Raw genomic sequence first — 19,665 nt, forward strand, 5'->3', positions numbered from 1 at the left:
CTTACAGTCTAAACGAACATATCTTATGACGTGTCTGTACAGCACTTGACACACCAGGGCGTGGATCATGGGCATTGCTGGACTCATTTTAAAAATAGTCTCAGAAGTCCGATGTGCTAGAAGCAAGCATGTGGGCACTTCAACTGCTAACCTCACTGACTTCCCACGAGAGCAGGTGCTCAAAAAGAAAAAAAAAAAAAAGGTGTCAGTTGAATTCAGCTAAAAATAAGCCATAGCAGGCAGTTAGGGTTTTGCAAGTCGATGGACAGCTCTGTTGTGTCACACCGCCTAGCCACATAGCACATGCACAGACATGGCAGCCTAATGACCTGGAGTGGACAACTGGTTTCAGTTTACCTCGAATCCATTTAAGGAACAAGCCGAAGATCAACAACTCTGGGGGTGGGGGTGTTCTTGCAAGTATACTGCATGGTTTAAAAATTAAGTCAGGTGAGGGGAAAACAAACAAACAAACAAACAAATCAGAAAAGCCAGAAGGGGGGGGGGGGGAATCTGCCCTGATCTCCCTCTTGTGGAGCAAGACACCCTGCATTGGGCCATGGGAAAATGGGCTGGCTGGCTGGTTTTAAAGAGATGCTGCAGATCCTCCTTTAGCACAGACAGGTTGCTTTGCATTTTTGTTTTTAAAAGTAGGTTTTTGCCCACTGTGTCCGCTCCCCTCCCCTTTCGGTCTTCCCACACATTAAAGCAAGAGAAGCCATTTCCTCCCTCCCAGAATTTGTTTGTTGCTATGGCACAGTTGAGCAAGCTGCAGGAGAGAACAGAGAACTCCATCGATAACCCACATTGATGAGTGTTAGAAAATGGCTTTTGGTCTTGCCTGTACCGATGTCGCCCACCTGATGTGTCCAAAAACTTGAGAGTCAGGCCCCGCAACAAGTCATGGGATTTACCCTTACATAAGGGTTGGGGCCTTCTGATTTTTTTTTTTTTTAAGCCTTTAGAGTTCATGTATTTAATCTTGTCGGTGCAACCATGAGGGCTAGAAACATAATTAAAAAAAGAAATCTGAGATTCGCACATAGTCTTGGAGCTGAAGCTCTAAGAGAAAGAGCAAGCCTCATGAACACCCTCACAACAAACAAGGGAGCGTGGCGTTTGCCTTGTGTCTATTGTCATCACAAAAATCGGCCCACCTCCACATCAGCTACAGGAGGCAGTGTAGTACCCCAGGGATCTCCAAAACAATACACAATTAGAACAATTAAAGCCATTTGTATTGTCTTGGTGCCTCAAGGCACAGTCATGGACCAGAAACCATGGAACGAATGGAAATGCAGAATGAAAGATGGCCGCAGGCCACAGGGCCTACTTAAATTGTAGCCCCACCGTCTTGAATGGATATTATCCCCATTTCACAAATACAAAAACTGAGGCCCAGAGAGAAGTGACCTCCCTAGGATCACACAGCAAATGACTAGCAGTGACTCTTAGAACCCTGCCCTAGCCACTAAACTGCATTCCCTTTCATTCCAAGTTCTCAGGGTGCATGTTATTTATTTATTCATTAGATACACACACAATTACAAAATGTTGGAAAGTATTCTTTCGAATGCTAAAGTTTTGTTGTTGTTGAAAATACAAGGAGAAATAAATATCTGCCAGAACATATTTTAAACAAGCTGCTTACAACATTAGCTTGTAATTAAAATCATTTGAGTTCAGGGGAAAATGCACCTGCTCAGCTTTCGGTGAAAGAAAAAAATTGCTACAGGCTGTAAGAACAGCCAAACCACAGAAATTAGGAATATGAAACAAAGATGCTGGCACAACCTTAAATATAAACTATTTCCACTAGATCACAGCAACTTTTTAAGTAGCACCTTTTGTCCCCCAGGGCCCCAAGCCACTTTACAAGCTAAAATACAGAAGGTATCATTACGTCCATCAGTGTAGGGCGGCCACCTCTGGAGCAGCTCAAAGCAGCTGTTCTAACTGCACACAGTAACTCTAAGCTACAGTCGAAGACAGGAAAAGAAGAAAAACGCCGTGGTCATTTGAATTGATGGAGCCTCCAGGTCAGTAAGTTATTTATATTACAGTAACCACCAAGGGCCTTCATTGGGAATCAGGGCCCTGTTGCGATAGGCACTGCCAAAACAAGCAAACAAATCATACAGAATGTGCCTGTCGATAAATTCCATTTAATATTCCCACCAGCTGCCCTGATTAGAAGTCTGTGGTCTCATTAACAGGACGGACTAATATTAGCCACAAAGCAGCACAGTAACAACTCTGCCATCCTGACACACAATCGCTTCCCTGCGTCAGGCCTCTGCCTCTCAAGGAGCAACCTCCAGGAAAGGTTTTGAGTTTGCAGAAGACAAGTCGAGACCCAGGACAACACTGAGATGCGGTGGGGGGCAGGGGGGGCGACCACAAAGCTGGGGAGCAAAGGATTTTGCAGTTGCGGGGCAGAACGTGTGTTGAAAGTGAGCCTTGCTTATCCCATGGTCAGCTCCAGACAGCGCGGCTTGTTCTTCAGTTTCGTGAACACTAAATTCTCCCTTTTCGTTTTGAATTGCGATATTGACCCCCATGTTTTAATAAGATGGATCTTCGTGAGGCAAAGTGACAGGCAAGGCAGGCTAACACTGCAGATGCCAGAGACTGCAGAAACCTGGATCCTATTCCTAGATCTGCCACAGACCTGCTGCCTGACCTCAGACAAGTCTCAGCTTCCCCTCCAATACTGTCTTGTCCATTTAAATTAAAGCTCTTCAGGGCAGGGATGGGTCCTCATTACACACACACACACACACACACACTCCTGGCACAATAGGGCTCTAGGTGCTACTCTAGTAACTAACTTACAGTAATAAGTCATTTAGATTCTAGCAAACTCAGGATTTTTTCTTTTTTGACAGACACCTGGCCTAAGTGGAGATTGAGGGGATGGGGAAAACAGTTGTTACATGACAGGGTTAAATACACTCCCTTACCACCCCCATTTTCATACAAGTCAAGTTGTCCCAAGTTTTTATATTGTGGAAGGTAGGTGGAAATCAGACTTCAGTCACCCCGCTTGAAAAATCCATGCACCAATTTACACAACTGGAAATGGTGTGGAGGCAGAATAGAGACACATATATCCAGCAATCAGAGAAGGGGGTTACATTTTAAAAGCCAGGAGTAACAAAGGTTAAGTTCAGACATAGCAAGAAACAAGGCAAACAAAAGGCTGATCTAAAAATCCACAGAGTTTTGTAAACCAAAAAGAAAAAAATCTAAGGGCTTCCTTAGAGAATTTCTAGCAGCAGCATTCATATCCACCCCCACCCCCCCCGGGCCCTTTTCTCCCACCCAAATGTAGATCTGTATTTGCAAGTCAGCCCTGTAGAATCAATAGACCCTGATCCCCAGCCATGTAAGCAACATGAGTGGGAAAAGAATCACACAATCGACGTGGTCAGTTTTACCGGGTTCTTTCTTTAAGCTGCTAAATAAGGAGGGTTCCTCTCATACGCAGAGACAGGGAGGATAGGAAAAAAAAAATAATCAGCCCAAGCCAAACTCCGGATTTGAATGGGGAATAGCCTGTGTGTGCCTGGAACTATCCAGGGCCTTTCCAGCTGCTGGGGAAGCCGAGGGGGGGAGGGTGTTTGAAGTGCTTTGCCATGCACGGAAAAGGTCAGTGTCCAAACTCTTGCTGGTGCGAGAAAAAAAAAATGGAGCCTTTTGCAAAGGCAGAGACAAGCACTTTACAGATAAAACAGGCGGAGAGTTTGCACGGAACCCTGCCCGGGCGCACAGCCCCTCTCCCCCGGGGAAAGGCTCCACTGCTTCCAACGGCGTTAAACGAGCTTCCAGGGTGGGGGGAGAAGCCCCTTCCACCCCCCCTCCCCCGCAAAAAGGGGGGCCGATCTGCTATTTGCCAAGAGGATTTCCTCCCAGACACTAGAACAATTGATCTTTGAATTCCAACCCTCCCCCCAAACCGGCTAGATTTCTTTGGAAGTTATACATAATTTAAAGGGGGCAAAAAAGGGGTGGGGGGGTTGTCGGGTGCTCATGAAGGCTCGATATGGGGGAAGTCGATAAAAGTTGCAACCACTCTCAGTTGCAGGAAAGCCCCCCCCCGGCGCCCCCATTCATCCTGCAACTTTGTTTAGCGGGGACCCCACTCCATCCCCCCTTTTTATAATGCAAAAATAAAGGCCATCGCAAACCTTCGCCTCTTCCCAGCGATTGAGATTTCAGCCAGCGGGACGCCCCAGGGCTTTGACCCCACTTTAAAGGGGAGAAGGAGGGAGCTTTGCTTACCCAGGGCAGCCTCCCTTCTGGGGAGCTTCATCGCAGCCCGCGAGTCCCCCGGCAGCTGGTGCGCCTCGCTGCACAGTGACTTGGCCACTCCGGGTTTCTTTTTCTTTTTTCGGTATCTCTCTTTTAATTGTGTTTGTTTTAATGCACCCCTATCTGGCCTGATTGGTAAATTTCTCATTGCAGGCAATGCAAGCCCTGGCCCCCTTCCCCTCCCCCTGCTGCCTAAGGCGTGCTCATGGCTGGCTGTAGACAAATCATTGGGTGACAAATAGCAATCAGATGCAAATTCCTAACCTCTGAATCAGAGACCTGCCACAGGAGTGGGCTGCCCAGCTAGGGACCATCTCCCATTTCCCCAGCTGCTCCCGAAAAGGCGCAGATTATTGGAGATTAAAAATCCCAGAAGCCTCTTTTGATCTTCATGGCCATCCCATTACCTGGGTTTATTTATTACCTTTGCAGGCACGATCCTTGCTGCAAGTGGCTGGTGTAATTTTGGTGCAAACTGTAGATTATTATTTTTTTTAACGACATACTTGCAAAATTTCAAATTAAAGGCTTGATCGTGTAACCACACACTCAAGCCCCTTTAAAGCTGATGCGGAGGGGAGCTGTGTCCACAAATACCAATTATTTGCCTAAACGTTTGCAGAATTAGGATTTTAAAGCGTTGAAACCCATGCAGAGCTCCACTGACTTCAGTGCAGGTCTGTGCCTCAGTTCCCCCATCTGGAAAATGGGGGGGAAGATACAAAGTGCTTTGAGATCTGCCGCTGAGAGTCTTCTTTTGAGTTGTCTTATTATAATTTTGAAGTTTCCCATCAAGATTATACCCCAAAGCATCGGAAATCATCCCCTAGACTCCTGACTCTGCCTTTGTTTAGAAAACAAATACTTGTTTTTATTCTGGCCGATGGGGTTGGATTTGCTGTCCACAGGCACAAACCTATATAGACGTGGCTCCTTTAAATTAAAAAAAAAAAGGAAAAGGCTGAGGCGTAACTGCCTTTAGGTTGATGGTGTTGCACTTTAGGAAGTGTCTCAAAAGAGCCCGGAAGGTAGAATTTAAAGGGACACGGTCCATTTGATATTTTGTTTTTGCAAATACTCAAAGCACGTGTGTAATAACTTTACTGGCAGGAGTAGTTCTATGCACTGCAGTGGGGACTACTCAAATTACCCACCTGTGCTTAAATCAGCCCCTAACTCTTTTTTTTTTTTAATCTAGCTCTGGACTGACCATTTTCTAAATAATATGTCCTGGATTTTATTTTATTTTTGACTTTTTGTGACGTTTTCAGCATCCTTGAAGATATTCAGAAGGATGTTTCAGTAAAGGAAAAACTGAATAAATCTTAACATTGACAGGAGGTCAGACCAAATCATCATCACGTTTCTCTCGCTCTCCTGTACAATTCCTGCACCAAGCCTGTAATTTCTGTTTAAGCTCCAGCCTCTCTTTGATTTGGTCTTTGCATCTGCAAATGTTCCCACACAGCTGAATTGTTTCTACGGGGCTAACAGGAGTAAAGACTACTCTGGCAAGTCAAATCAGCAGTTGTGACTAGAAAACACTCAGGGAGCAGAGGGGAGGACATAAAAATATGTCATTTTTGTAAGACAATAACAATACACAGCACTTTTCCTTTGTGGATCTCAAAGCACTTTACAAAGATCGGTCTGGCTGTCTTTATTTCACAGGGAGGGAAACTGAGGCATGGAAAGTTTACAGTCAAAAGCTCACAGGCGTGCCCACTGATTTGGGGTGTCTAACTTCAGACATAACAGACTATCATGAATCTGTGACTCTGGTACCCCCAGTTTTCAGAAGTGCTGAGAAGTCACTACTCTAGTTGAATTCAGTGCGAATGATAGGGGCTCAGCACGAGTGAGAATCAGGCACAAAGATTCTGCTGTGGGGCCCCCTCAAGAACTGGCTCACTCAACATTTCTGCCTTGTGTTCGCTAGGAAGAGAAGTGTGTTTTTAACAAATAGGCTGATACATGGTAAACTCCTATTGTGGACAAGGCAGCTGTAGTTTTAACACGTGTTCGCTGGTCAGATACCTTGACCCCAACACGTATTAACCAGCTACCTCTCAGGGTTCCTGAGAGTTGACAACACTGGTTTAAGCATATTCATTCAAGAGAAACTTTCACAGCAGCACTGTTGCATTTTGTACAGCTCCATGCACATTGCTGGCACTAAATAAATAGTAAATCCTACTTATTTCCCAGCTGCAACCTCAATCGCTAGAAGATCACGGTGTCCTCAGGCTCTGTATTATTGTTTGGATTCCCCTGAGGATATTATCCTTGCAACTATTTAATTTCTTGCAGGAAATTAGTTTATTTCAAACAATCAAGTCAATATGAAGTATCAGAGGGGTAGCCGTGTTAGTCTGGATCTGTAAAAAGCGCCAAAGAGTCCTGTGGCACCTTATAGATGAACAGATGTATTGGAGCATGAGCTTTCGGGGTTGAATACCCACTTTGTCAGACACATGTGGTGGAAATTTCCAGAGGGAGGTATAAATATGCAGGCAAGAATCAGTCTAGAGATAACGAGGTTAGTTCAATCAGGAGGATGAGGCCCTCTTCTAGCAGTTGAGATGTGAACACCAAGGGAGGAGAAAATACCAGGGGACTTGAAGTTTATTTTGATAAACACAAGTTATTTCCTGCTATAAAATTGCAACACAGCGGTTTAATATTAGGTCAAGAAGGCTATGACGGTCAACCCGGAGAGGTTCAAATAGATGCATTTGTTAGGGACACAAGTCTCTGTTAACACAACCTGGTGGTTGCAATTTTAATTACACAAAAAGTCAAGAAATTCAAAGTTATAGTGTACAGCTACCTTGACTGGCAAACACACACATCTGAAGAAGTGAGGTTTTTTACCCACGAAAGCTTAGGCCCAAATAAATCTGTTAGTCTTTAAGGTACCACCAGACTCCTTGTTGTTTTTGTGGATACAGACTAACACGGCTACCCCTGATACTATGCTTCACTTGACATTTACTGTGTGTGTAAAGTTAAGCGCCCTCCATTGTCACAGGGCATATACAAATGAGTCAGCATGGTTTTATGGGTAGCGCTAGGGAATGAGAGTCAGGACTCCTGCCTTCTTCAGAGCATTGGACTGGGACTCAGGATACCTGCATGCAGTCTGGGTTGTGCCACTTACCTGCTGGGCAGGTCACGTTCCTGCTCTGTGCCTCAGTTTCCCCATCTGACCTGTCAAGTGCTTTGAGATCTACAGGGGAAGAGTGCTATAGAAGAGTTAGGGATTATTGATTTATGCTATGGCTTGTAATGTTAATGTTAGTACAGTATGTGCATGTCTCAGTTACAGCTGCAATGAGAATGCTAGGTCTTTCTCAATCAGAATGGTGCATTAAGAACAATTATTTAACCTTGCATTTTGTTTCATTGTTGACAATAAAAACAAACTGACCAGTGCACTGGTAAGGAAAGGTACATTACCTAATCTAGAAAAGAATCCAGCATGTCTTAATAATTAGCACTTAATATTCCCAAAGCTCCCTAAAACCCCAATCAGTCCTCACAGATACATTGCAGTACAGTCAAGTATTATCACACACCCATTTTACAGGTGAACAAATTGAGGCACACAGTGGGTATGGCCAAAAGTTCCAAAATTGGATACTAATTATAGGCACCCAACCTAAGACATGCTGGGCCTGGTTTCAAGAGGTGCAGAGCACCCAAAACACCCCTCAAAATCAGTCCCAGGGTGTGTCAAGTTGGGGACCCCAACCTAGGGACCCCTTTTGCAAAGTTGGGCCTAAGTGACTTGCAAAGCTGCAGACGGAAGGAGAAGCAGAGCTAGGAATCGAATGCAGCAGTTCCTGGCTCCCAGTCCCATGTTCTGACTGCACTGCCTCCCCTGCAAGCTTTCATGCCAGGCCTTGCTACATCGCTGATGATGCAGAACACACGATGCACAAAACCAGAGGCAGTGGGGGCCCAACAGAGAGACTGAAAGACCTTCTGGTCCCCATTGTAGGGGATTCAAGTTGCAGCAGGAGGCTAGAGCGGAGAAATGATGGGCTGGGTGCTGGGAGATCCTGTGGATGAAGATCCAGGTGCAGCTAATCATCTGCACAGCTGCTGTTTAAGATAACCTGCCCTCCGTATGCACTCAAACTGGGAGAGGACAAAGCACCCTCGGCATTTGCACTGAAATTTCCTAGTTCAGAACTTTATTATGAGCTTTCAGAGTTCACCCTGTAGTCCTTTTAGGATCTTCAAGAGGACATGGTGAGAAGATGGAACATTTCCTGTGATGCAGTGGGTTACTCACACCCAATGATCCTATGAACTGTCACCTGAATCCTCAATGTGAGCTGAGATGCAGCTAACTGCTCTAAGCTGCTCTCGGTTACCAGCTGCATCAGAAGATGGGGGAAGGATCTTGTTATGCCTTTGTCTAGCTAGATCCAAGGGCTGAAAGCTGAAGTTGGTCAGAAAACATTGGTCCCCCAAGTCTGGAATTCTTTTTGCCAGTAGCCAGTATCTAATGTTGTAGAGAGAGATATATGTGCCGTGACCTGGACAATTGTGCAATGCTGGACGTGGATGGGGCAAATTCCTTCCTGACCCCTGTAGGCAAACTGCTTATGCCCTGAAGCATGACTTTTGATGATTACCCTTATCATAGCATGCATGATTACTGGTGTGATTTTGGATCACTACATCACACACTCTTTCCTTCAGGTTACAGCTGTGGTGAGCAACGCAAGGATGGATGACACAAAACAAAACAAAATCCTGATTTTCAAGTAAGGTTAACTTTGTAAGGCAGAAAAATATCACAATTTTGTCTCATTTCCTTGTGCTCTCCTGCCTGTCTGTATCCCTCTGTTGTCTCATGTCTTATAGTTAGATGTAAGCTCCTTGGGGCAGTGCCTAGTGCAACGGGGTCTTGGTCCTTGACTAGGACTCCTAGGCGCTATGGTAATACAAAGAAATATCAATGATGCAGAGAACGTTGATTAGTTGCTAAAGATGAGGAGGAGGAGTCAGGACTCCTTGGTTCAATTCTCAGATATGGGAGGGAGTATGGTCTAGTAGTTAAAGCTGGGGTGTGTGTGCAGGACAGGAGTTGGGAATCAGGACTTCTAGAGCCAAATTAATTCTTGGTATACCCACCACGATCTGATTTTCTTGTCCTTGTCACATGACATTGGGCAAGTCAACTGATCTCTCTGGCCTAGATCCTCCAAGGTATTTAGGCACCTAACTTCCACATCCGGGGCTCAGCATTTCTGGGGATAACACCCTATACAAGGGCCTGCATGAGAAGGTAAACAAAGCACTATTCTGCAAATCACGCTGAGCTCCTCAGATGAAAAATGCCACAGAAATGCAAGTGGCTATTGGCAAATGTTTCACCTTCTACCCCCAGCAACTGTATTGGCAGGGTGGTTGAGAAACGACACCATCGGGCCCAGCAGGGGCAGATCCCTGGTGCAGTTACTGGCTTTTTCTTCACCAGGAAAAAAACGGTATTTCCCCATGTGTCTGCTACCACAAATCCTATTCCATCTCTACACTCCAAAACCAGGTGCGCCTTTTCAGTGAGATAGTACTGATCCGATTAGAAACATGGCTGCATAGTTTTCACCTTGATATAGTCAGTCCAAATCAACCCCAGGTGTGAGACAGATGGACCTTGACTAGCTACATCGAGGTAAAAACTACCTGTGCCTCGTCTCCACTAGGATTTTACAGAGAGAGAACTAGCTAGATGTAAAGTCCCACCTGTTTTTACAGTGAAGAAACAGTGTGGACAAGCCAACAACAGTTTTAACACGTTAGCAGCTCAATATAAACACCGGGCTAGTGTTTAACTGCTAATACATATCAATGCTTCAACTGCCTTGTCCGCACTGGGATTTTACCGTGGTACTGTAGTTTCCATGTATTAGCTCCCATGTGGTTTAACCCTCACCCTACTCCCATGCCTTTGTTCCTAACGTGAGTGCATCCCATGTTGGACAGACCAAACCTTTCCAATATGGAATGTGACTCCCTGGAAACATCTTATCTCTGTGCGGTGGGGTGAGCCTCTCCCCAAATGCAGCATCCTCCTGATGCTAGATCAGAACTCGCATGGAGGAAAAAAATAAAAGAACATAAAACCAAACAAAGGCATGCTGAGCTGGGGGACAGAACAGAGCTATGCATTTAAAAATCAGGCTCTCTCTGGCTGGGTCATCACTCGGCTTGTCTAGCTGAGAAAGCCAGCGGGACCTGGATTTGGTAGGCTGTTATTGAGAAAGGGCCGGATCAGCATTTTAAAATAACCTGTTTCAATATTACATTATTGTCCTTTATTATTTGTATTGCTGGAACGCCCTGCAGCCCCGGTCGTGCACCGTGTCCCCGTTGTGTCAGGTGCTGTACAGATACAGAACAAACTGTTCTACTGTAGAGGCCTCAGCTGAGATCAGGTCCCTCATTGTGATAGAGAAATAGTAGGAAGCGATCCCTGCCTAGAGAATGATTTGGATGGGAACATGTCTGGAAATTACTTATTGGTGTCAGGAGGGTTTCTTAATACAATATTAATACCTCATTGTAGTCTGATGAATAGGATATTGGTATGGCAGTCAGGAGACCTGGCTTCTACTCTCAGCTCGGCTGTCAGCATAGGCTTCCCTTCCCTGTGCCTCAGTTTCCTCAATTGGAGCTCATGATACTTACCTTGGTAAAGTGCTGTGGGATCTAGGGATGAAATTTACTTGACATTGGGGTTTTTCCATAGTAACTCTTGTATTTGGAAGTACCTCCTCTAATTTATCACCTCAACTACACAACCCTTATCTCTGCTGGCTGGACAGAACCGCTGGATTCAGAAGGGGGGCGGGAGCCCTGCTTGCTTTCCTCATGGGAGCAGGTGTGTTGAAGTCAATCCATCTGTTTGTGTTGCTCCCTACCCCCGTCTTAACCTGGTGCCTTCAGGTTTGGAACTTGAGGTCTTTCCCTGTGCGAAGCACAGCGGGCAGTGAGACATCCTGGGTCTCATTCTCCATCAGACTGCATCTCAGGCGGCAAAGTGAGTGCAAACAGCCAGGGGACCAGAATGGTGCAGAAGCTAAATGGGGGTCCATTGCTCCAACCTGGGTGCTGCTGTCAAGGCAATCTCCATTTCTGGATCCTGTTGAGTTAGGCACCTAGAGGCCAAATGGCCACTGCTCTCTAAATGAGCCTCTCTTGGCTGCTGGCCTGTCGAGGGGAACTGAACTGCACCAGCCCCAGATGGGCAGGCAGCTTAAAGGCCCTCAGGAGCCAGTGTAAGGAAAATCACCTGCATTCGAAGGAAGAAAAAGTCTCACTTTGGGGACGCTCCCTAACGCACATCAAGGCTTGTAGTAAACAAACCAGAGTGGCTGTAACTATATCCTGCCTGCTGGGCGGAATAGTAGCCCTTAAGGCCTCTCTGGGAGGGTAGAATTACAAGCAAGGCTAATGAGGGGAGTGGCTACTGGAAAGGACTTCTGGGCAAATAAAGAAGCAGGAGGAACCAGGGTTGCTTTGGTTGTCAGCTCCCATATTCATGATAATATGGGTTGTGCCCAAAGCATATGCCTTGCATAAGGGGGTTGACAGGGCAAAAGTGATTTCACGTCAAAACCAACCTCTCCTCCCCAGCATGAGGTCGGAGCTTGGGCAAATCATAGACGAAGCTGCTCTCGGGTTCTTCAAATCCCACTGGCTAAGGTGGGAAGCGTGTTATGAATCTCACAGTGCGGGCATGGCCCCCAAAGGATCCTGGATACAAGAACAGGATTCACTTGGGAGCAGGGGTGGCTGCTGCGTCCCAATAGCCTGCACAGGCCAGCAACATAGTAAAAACGTTTGTTTGGATCAGATGCTCCAGAGTGCTCAGTGGCTCCCAATTCTGGGTGCAGAGCACTTGGGAAAACCCACCTTTCCAAGGCTTTCCTGCATCTATGAAGGAGCCTTTCAAAAGTAAAAGCAAGCTGCATTCATGTGGGGACGGACCCGACAGGGCTGGTCTGGGTAATTTTAATCCTGCTTCAGCCTCATAGTTCCCTATGCCTAGGGGCCTCTAACTAACCCAGATCTGACCTTCCACTGTGGCCTGCTCCGGTCTGCAGCCTGAGACTGCCCACACCCCCGGTGCACCCCTGAGGAACAGGAGCAGCTGCAGGCACCTTCAATCCTCTGAGAAAAGGGTCCTCAGGAGTCCTGGGTTCAGACTGACTCACCATGCGACCTGGAGAAACTTACTTCCGCCTCTCCGTGCCTCAGTTTCCCCCTCTTTAAAACAGAATAATAATGCTTCTGACGGTTTTATCACATGACGGCTCAAAAGTACTAGATGGAATAGACCCTAAACTCATTGGGATCAGTGGCAAAGCTCCCACTGACCTTAGTGGGGCCTGTGATTGCAAATTAATGTATTATTATTTCAGCAATAGCTGGTCTTCCATGTGCCTGGCTTTCGTTCTGGTGGGGCCATTTCGCCATCTACTGGCGTGAAAAGCAATGACCACAGAGGCCTATTGGAGGCAGGTGAGTTGTGCATGTATCTCACAGAACTGGGATGCTGAATGGCAGGGTCAGTCCTGAAACACCAGGCAGCAGGGAGCTCAGATGTCTTTGCAAGGTGCAGGCACAGCATGAGGCTCGGCAAGGAGGCCAAACATCTTCCAAGAAATACGTTTCTAATTATCTTGTTATTTTTCTTGCAAAGATCACACATTGGAAGAGCAGGTTGAAGTAAAGGGAGCTGATGGTTTGTGGTCTTGCCAAAGCAAAGGTTTCCCCCCCCTCTAAACAGTAATGTTATAGATTTTTAAGCTGCAGGGGAGGAGCTTTTTAATGGCTGGAGCAGGGGATGGGGAGTCAGGATTCCTGGGTTCTGTTCCGGGGGGGAGAGTAGAGTCTAGTGGTTGGAGCAAAGGACTAGGCATCAAGGCTACGACTGGATTCTATGCCCACTCTAGTAGGGACTATTGGGAGTCACTGGCTGGATACAAACCCTTCAATGCCACGCCGTGCCAAAGCTGTGGGATGAATCAGAAGCTCCCTTGCCCCCAGTCGTTCTTTGCTCTGAGTGGCTCTCCCATCCCAGCCCTCGTTGGTCCTATCTGGAAAGCCAACGTAACGTTTGCCTCATTTGTCTTCACACAAAAGCCAGAGCAGGCATGGACATTTCAGTTCATTCATCCGTTCATTTCCCTCCACCGCCTCTTATTCCCCTTCTGCCTGGAACACTCAGAGACCCTCCCTTCAGCCTGAGAACACCACACACCAAAACCGATTGAGGCATTGGGGGTGGGGGGAACGAAGATAGAGCAGGTGAAGTTTCAAAGTGGCTTTGCCTTGCAGGTTAGATATTCAGAAAGGGAGACTCCCGCCCCCTCCGTCCCCAGATGCTGTCACCGCTGGGCTCACTTGTTCCATTGTCAAGGCGTCCGGGTGCAGGGTAGAATTTACCGGATTCACTATTGCTAGCAAGACTTTGTCTGTTCGGTACTGTCCAGGTAGGCGCCCATAAAAACCAACACTAGTCGCTGGCTATCGAGGAGACCCCACAATCCCCCCTCTAGGATGATCCGCTACTTCACCCAGCAGGATGTACTTGCAGACGCACTGGGTCTGAACATTTCAGCATCAGGGGATCAAAGATAAGGTTTCTTTTCCCCTGTACCCCCCCCAGGTTACAACCCCCCTTCCGACAATGAAATCTTCCCTCTCCAGGGCTGGCGGTCTCCCAGTACCAGCTCCCTTTACTCTGTTCTTGTTTCTCAACTCGGAGGTTATCAGACCTCTCCCACCCTGGGGCTGACTGAGGAATTCAGGATTCGTGGCCTCCTTAGCTCTTGGTCTCTCTACATGAGGCTTCCAGCGAGGGGCCTAGTTTAGCGCTTCAATTTCTGGGCACTGGGAGTTTCAAAAGAGCAGGGGATCTGAGGGGCCCTGGCAGAACCAGGGGGAACGGGTTGCTCAGCTCTTTCCCAAGACTCCTCCCCACCCTCATTCAGAGCGGCTCTGTGACCGTCCCCAGTTTTTTGGATAGTCCGACTTGTTTTGGATGGGTTTTATGGCAAATCATCACCGCTAGAGGGCTACCAACACCTGCCATAGCCTGCTACAGTCCAGTGCAGCTGGTGCATACAGGACACTGGCTGCAGGAACTGGACCCCATGGCTCCAAATTCAAAATCCATTGGGGAGCAGGACCAAACCTGGGGTCTGATGGGAACTCCAGCCTTCCAGACACATCATGCCCAGCCAGCCTGCTTCTACCCTAGGCACGAGGGGAGTTCAAGCTCCACTGCCTGGGGGAGCCCTTTGCCTCTCTCAAATTGTTGTCCTGAAGCAGGACAGTTGCAAGGAGGGTTTGGCGGCAGGCCTGCCGATGGGCGTGGTAGCGGCAGTGTCCGGGAGCCCCGGACCCTTTTGAATTGCCCAGGCAGGCCTCAGGGCCCTCTCTGCAGAAGTGGTGGGCTGGGGAAGTCAGTGGCTACCCTGCGCTGCCCTTGCAAGGAAAAGCCTCCTCTCCACCGCGGGCACCAGCGCCAGGCAGGTAGGGCTGGGTGCAGCCCCGGTGGATGGGACCGCACTGTGCTTCCAAGCTTCAGATGTTCTGCCCCCTAGGACTGTGCTGGGAGAGGGGATCCCTGCTCTGCGCTGGCTGGGCAGGCGGGTGAGTGCGGCTGGGGGGCAGGGTCTCTAGGGGGGCGCTGGGCAGTGGGAGCGGTTTGTGTGTGTGGAGTGCTGTGTGGTTGTAGTGGTGGGGCTGTGGGGAAGGGCATTGGGCAGTGCAGGGTGGGGGAGATCTGTGTGTGTTGGGGCACTGGGCAGTTGTGGGAGTGCTGGACAGGGATGGTGGTGTGCAGAGTGCTGGGCAGTTGTGGTGGGGCTGTAGGCGGTGGGGGAGGTGCTCGGCATAGCGGGTCCAGGGGATGCTGGGCATAGGATGTTGGGTGGGCCATGTGGCACAGCATGGGCCCACCCCAGAGAGGAAGGGGCACACTGGCAGCACAGGACTGGGCGGGCCAGTCAGTGTCTGGCGGCTGCCGGTTTCTAAACAGTGCCCTCACACTGGGCTGGGCAGAGTGGGGCTGCCCCCTCCGTGCCATGCCCCAATGCCCCTGGCTGGCCCCTTGCTCCAGGTACTGACCTCCCCGCACCATGCTCCATTGTCCCCATGGGGGCCTACAAATATGTTTGGTGCTGGTCTGACAAAAGGTTAATCGGGCCCTTGCAGCAGTGAAGGCAGCCGGGCAGGCACATCCCTTTCTAGGGAGCCCATTGACCGTTCTGCCCTGGCCCTGGGGCCTGCAATTGCTGTCTGCAGGCCTGTTGGCTGGGTCTCACGTACACTAGCTCACACAGGCCACCAAACAACTGTAGCTACAGGGCTGTCAGTGCCCTGCTGGCTTCTGGTTCCCAGCCCCAGGAGCAAAACCAACCTGCCTGGACTCCAAAGGCTTCTGACCATCTCAGCCTGCATCTCTCCAAAGCGCCCTGCTCAATGGGACCATGCACAGGGGCTGCTTGGACTGCCAGGGGGTTAATAAATGCACAGGCCAGCAGGGCTCTTGGGATCTTCGATGCTGATCTCCTGCCTAACCTGGGCCAGAGCACCTCGACCAGCACTTCCTGCATCCAGCCCAATCACCTGGGGTCTAACTAGGGTGTATATTTTTATCTCCAACCTTGACTGAAAGATTCCCAGTGACAGAGAATTCACCCCATCCCTTGGCCATCTGCTCCAGCGGGTGATCACCCTCCCTGTGACAAACCTGTGCCTTGCCGGTCTGAACTCAGCTGACTTCATCTTCCAGCTCCCTTGTCCTACACCAGGGGCTCTCCACCTTTCCAGACAACTGTCCCCCTTTCAGGAGTCTCATCTGTCTTGCCTACCCCCAAGTGTCACCTCACTTTAGAGGTGCTTGCTTATAAAATCAGACACAAAAGCGTCACAGCCACACTAGCACTGAAGCATGGCTGACTCTCCCATTTCTACCATATAATGATAAAATCCATCCGTTGGGATATAAATACAGTACTTACATTTCAGTGTACAGGATGCAGAGCAGTATAATCAAGTCACTGTGTGTATGAAATTTTAGTTTTTCCTGACTTTGCCAGTGCCTTTTATGTAGCTTGTTGTAAAACTAGGCTCCTATCTAGATGAGTGGATGTATCCCGCAGGGGTACGCATACCCCTGGTTGAGAATCACTGTCCTACAACAGAGAGGGTGTGGGATAGGGTTGCCAAGCCGCCAGGATTATCCTGGAGTTAAAGATTACGCTTTAATTAAAGACAATGTCATGTGATGAAACCTCCAGGAATTCAGCCAACCAAAGATGGCAACCTTAGTGTCAGGAGCTGTGCGAGGTTTAGGGACAATGCGGGGCAGAGCAGGGCTCTGAGGAGTACCAAAGGGGGGAGCATAAAGCTGCTGAACTGTCTCCCCAGCCCACACCCAAAATCACTTAGGGCACAGTTGATTTACAAGGCAGCTATTCCCCTGACCTGGCTGTAGGGCCCTTTGCATCTCTCTTTCCCCAACCACAGACACTCATTTCCTTCCCATAGCTCCCCCTCTAACAAAGCCTTTGATAGCAATCACTGGCCCCTTCCCAGCTGGGTCTGATAATCTAACAGGGCTGGCCCCTGGCCCTTAAAGGGGCAGAGGTCCCAGTTACCGGGAGCCATAAACAAACCCCACCGCCCAGGGAGCCATGTGGGGTTTAGTCCTTTCCCGCCAGGGCCAAAACCCGACCAGGCAGAGGGGCTGCACGCACCTGCCCCCAGAGGGAGGAGAGACGATGCCACCTGCCACCCTGCCACCTCCACAGCCAGAGGGCGGACGAAGAGATGATGAGACACCACTGAATAGTGCCCGCCTGTTGCTGGGCAACCCAACACCCACAATTCTTTCTCCTAGGCAACCCAGCACCCACGATACTTTGCTGCCCACCTGCCCCCGGCAGCAGAGGAGGAGTAACTCTAGGGGTACCAGCCAGAGGCCCAGCTAGCGGCCAGTGGTGCCCAGCAAGGATGCTGAGCCAATGGACCGGTCTCAGATGGGTGGAGTGTAGGAGTGTCTTGCACCTTTCCCTCCCACCCCAGTTCGAGCCCTGCCTTGGAGCAGAGAAGGTCTGGGTTTCCGCAGGACCCTGACTGTGGCTCTGCCAGAGAGGGGGCCCTGCCTGCGATGTGCCATCAAACCAAGCAGGGGGATTTCAGCTCCCCTCCAACAGAGTCTGGTCACAAGTGAGATGAGTTTTCTGCTCTCAGTCTGGCACTAATGAACTCCATGAAAGTACCAAGGGACTAATCTGTTATAAGCACGGGAGGCATTGGGCTCTGGGACTCCTGGAACAGATGGAGACAGACTCCATGTGCGAAGCTAACAAAAGACTTGACTTTATTCTATTCATAAATAAACAGCGATTTTTTTTCTCCCCCACGCTCACAAGAGCAGGAACTGGAGTGAAGCCACCACGAGCCAAAAGCAGTGGGTGGCGTTTGTACATAGCTGCCTCCGCAAAGAGCCCTGTTTGTATAGAAACCCCTGGAGCTGCACCATCCCAAAACCTCCTGGCCTTGGGAATCTGATTCACCTCTTTTTGTACCATGAGTGATGCCTTGAGCAGAGCCCACTTCCCCCGCAGGGAGCTTGGGTTAACCAATTGCTTTCCTTGGCCTTCCACGGTCACAGGTGTTATGAGCTGGGATAGGCTCAGATTTCCCCCCACCACCCCACCATGGTATACAATCTTCTCCCCTGCAGATGGAGAGAGCACAGCATGTTCTCCAGAGGCTGGTGGCAAACATGAGCTGCTAGCCCCTGTTCAGACATTCTCCCTCAGCAGGCTCAGCTGGTCCTAGCCAGGATTGATGGGTCAGTTACGCTCCAGGCAGACTCCCAGAGCCTTTATAAGGACAGGAACAGCCAGGCTGGATCAATCCCAGGGGTCCGCTGAATAGCCCATCTCTGAGAGTGGCCAGTACCAGCTGCTTCAGAGGAAGGTTGAAGAGGTCCCACAGGGAGAACCTGGCCCAGTGGTTAGGGCACTAGACATGATCCTGGCAAGCCGTGTGTCTTTGCTCTGCTACTGGCTCCCTGTGTGCCACTTAACTTCTCTGTGCCTGAGTTCCCACTCTGTAAAAACTTCCCATAATTTCCTGCATGACTGGGAGATGGGAGGCGAAAAGTGTGAGGAGGCCAGATGTTGTGGTGATGGGAGCCACATCATTACTTAAGTTAGACCTGACCCCAGGAAAAGTTTATACCCAATCCCTCCATTAAGTGAGTCCTTAATGATGGTTCCCAGTTTTCACTGGCATGGCTGGGAGGATTTGAACGGAGATGGTTGGGTTCTCATTGACCCTAGATGAGTGCCTCTGAAAACCAGCCCAGTCTAGTGTTTATATGACAGAAGCAATTCCCTGGATTTGAGATATGAACCTTTCCCCCCCGCCGGGTCTAATACAGTGAGTGAATTACACAAGAAGTCCATTAGCAGGACGTACAATGGGCTGAGCTACTGGATGGTCTTGCTGGACCCCACTTAGATGGGAGACTTATGAAGTAACATCCAAGGTGGTGCTAGTGATCCAGAAGGAGGCACACTCCTCCACCGAGTGAGCTCGGTGCTGTTGGAGAGAGAGTGACCTCTTTATTCCTGGGGGAATTCTGCACCACTGCACATGCGCAGAATTAATGTCTCCTGCAGATTTATTATCTTCCCTGCAGAAAAATGACTTTCTGACAGGGAAGCTGCAAGAGCAGTCACGTAACACTCCCTAGCTGCACAGGTACATCCTTTCAGGCACCTGGAGCAGCCGGCGGAGACGTAAATCACTGCATGATTGGGGACACCCCCACCAGTGGCTCCTATCCTGAGCCAGGATCAGCTGCTAGTCCCAGCTGGACTGGAGGCAGGAGAGGACGGGACTTTCTCTTCCACCGGCAAGGAGTGGCTAGGGCTGTGACAGACCCACCCCCAGAAACCTCCCCTAGCTGCAGGGAGAGGGGTCACTGTATGGGGAGCTGCTCCCTCATCTGCCCACCCCCATGCATCCAGACCTCCAGTACCCAGATACCCCTGCCAAGCCTAACCCCATACACCCAGAACACCCCTAGCTCTCCAGACCCAAACCCCACCCCACTGAACCTCAACACCTGCATCTGGAACCCCCTGCACCCAGACCCCCTGCCTCTGGACCCCCACCCCTGCACTCAGACCACCCCCACTGAGCTCCCTGCACTCAAATCCCCACCCTGACAAGCCTTCACATCCAGATCCCCATGCATCTGACCCCCAACTAGCTGCATGCAGACCCCCAGCCCACCAA

At 49.3% G+C, this 19,665-nt stretch overlaps 1 protein-coding gene across 1 annotated transcript in view; it reads right to left on the reverse strand.

Annotated features, from left to right (window-relative positions):
- Positions 1-4,519, reverse strand: part of ARID3A (AT-rich interaction domain 3A) — a 93,975-nt gene extending 89,456 nt beyond the window's left edge. Inside the window, 1 exon segment of the mRNA XM_030540255.1 lies at positions 4,285-4,519. The gene's annotated coding sequence lies outside the window, so the exon portion shown is untranslated.
- Between the last annotated feature and the right edge of the window lie 15,146 nt (positions 4,520-19,665).

This window comes from Gopherus evgoodei, chromosome 22 (genome assembly GCF_007399415.2).
Source record: "Gopherus evgoodei ecotype Sinaloan lineage chromosome 22, rGopEvg1_v1.p, whole genome shotgun sequence".
Classification (NCBI taxonomy): Eukaryota; Metazoa; Chordata; order Testudines; family Testudinidae; genus Gopherus; species Gopherus evgoodei.